Source organism: Suricata suricatta, chromosome 11 (assembly GCF_006229205.1).
Source record: "Suricata suricatta isolate VVHF042 chromosome 11, meerkat_22Aug2017_6uvM2_HiC, whole genome shotgun sequence".
Classification (NCBI taxonomy): domain Eukaryota; kingdom Metazoa; phylum Chordata; class Mammalia; order Carnivora; family Herpestidae; genus Suricata; species Suricata suricatta.
In genome coordinates, this window is record NC_043710.1 from 89,499,325 (window position 1) to 89,501,119 (window position 1,795).

A 1,795-nucleotide genomic window follows, 5' to 3' on the forward strand; every position below is an offset into this window, starting at 1 on the left:
TTAAATGAAGTTGCTTTTACAACACCAAAGACTTAATCATCCATTTCCTATATAAAAGGTAGCTACTTTTTTGCATGGACCTCAAGTATATTGTAGTATAGAGGTGGAATTTAAGGAAAGGTATTAAGCAGGCTGTGTTGTAGCTTATGGGCAAGTAATAAATTGTATTATTTATCTTGAATGTATCATAGATAAGCTGCTATATAATGATCGCCACTTCAGATAGCTGTGAAATTAGGTGATTAACTAGTTGTTAAAACTCTTTAAAATATTATCTTATGGCCACAGTGATACAGACAAAGGATATTTTCCTCCGTCATTTGGAGAGGAGCTAGTGGGTACAGCCGTAATCAGAAATCATGGTCTTTAGCTCAGAATTCCTGCCAAGATAACATAGAAAGAAAAGGATTAGGCTCTTTTTTTTTCCTGGAAAAACAGGGAAAAGAAGGATCTAGGTTCAGGACTGTCCCCTCCTCCATTAACTGAGTGTTTTCCCTACTAGGATCAGGAAAGAAGGGGGTGATGTCACCATTGGGAGAGAGGCTGCATTCCATGTCTCTTTGTAGCCTTCTCAACCTTAGGGTCTCACAGTGGAATGTTTTGGATGTGGATTTTGGTTTGTATCTGTCCCCTCCTCTTGTTTGGATCTGGAGTGGGGAGAGTGAATCAAGGAAGGAAGTCTTCCCGCGTTTCAGTCTTTGAATCTGGTTCAAGGTCAAGTTCTGAGTAGCATGGGCAACTACTCAACCTCTCTGAGATGCTGGGAGTACTGGATTCTGTTGCACAGCTTAGTGGAGCCCAACTTGGACTGGATATATACGTGGCTGAGGACCTGTGGACATTTCAAACCTGCAGTTAAATTTATAAGGGAAGAGCACACTTAACTGTGGAAAGGGACAAGAAGGAATAGCCATTACTACCTCACTCTTCTTCCTTTGAATGAAAACTAGACATTCTCTTGATTTGGAGATAGAAATTCTCATTCTAAAGGTAAGGAACTGGCTCTACCTCTAATAAGGTTCTAAACTGAGAGATCACTGCCCAGAAGAAAATGACTCAGCCATAATTGCTAGATCCCTGCTGGGTTCACACATTAACCAGACCTGCAGGCCATTCACTTCTTAATCTTAGGGAAGCCAGGGCTTTACCACTCTGTGGTGAGGCACTCAATATCCCTTCATTTTCTTCTTATTCTTATATTTAGCTATCCTTCATAGATTTATTTTATTATTCATTTTTCAATTTGCCACAAATAATAGAATTTACTAACTGTCATCACATATGTGGACTGCAAGGCTTAGATCATGCTCTCTAACTCTCAAAATAAATAAACTTAAAAAAATGACAGGTGCACATCTTTATGTTCTTCCCTGACCAAGAGCTCCTCTCCCAAAAGAGCTCCCAAATTGGGTTGGGAGTTCTCTGGGTTGTTCCTGAGACATACTTTGTATATTTACCCAAAATTGCATGTGTGTTCCCAGAAACAGATCCAAACTCTGACCAGTGGAGAGAAATGGCTAGGCTAACAGGGAAATAGTCTCTTAAAGAGGTCATGTCTTAAGATTTCTTAATTATTTCTTGGAGGTAGTTTAAAAATGAAACTTGTGTCTCAGTAGTATCACAGTATTGAACTATATATTTTTTTTCTCCATAATATTTTGTCAAATTGTTTTCCATACAACACCCAGTGCTCTTCCCCTTAAGTGCCCTCCACCATCACCACCACCTCTTTTCCGCCTTCCCCCTTCCCCCTCAACCCTCAGTTCATTCTCAGCATTCAATAGTCTCTCAAGTT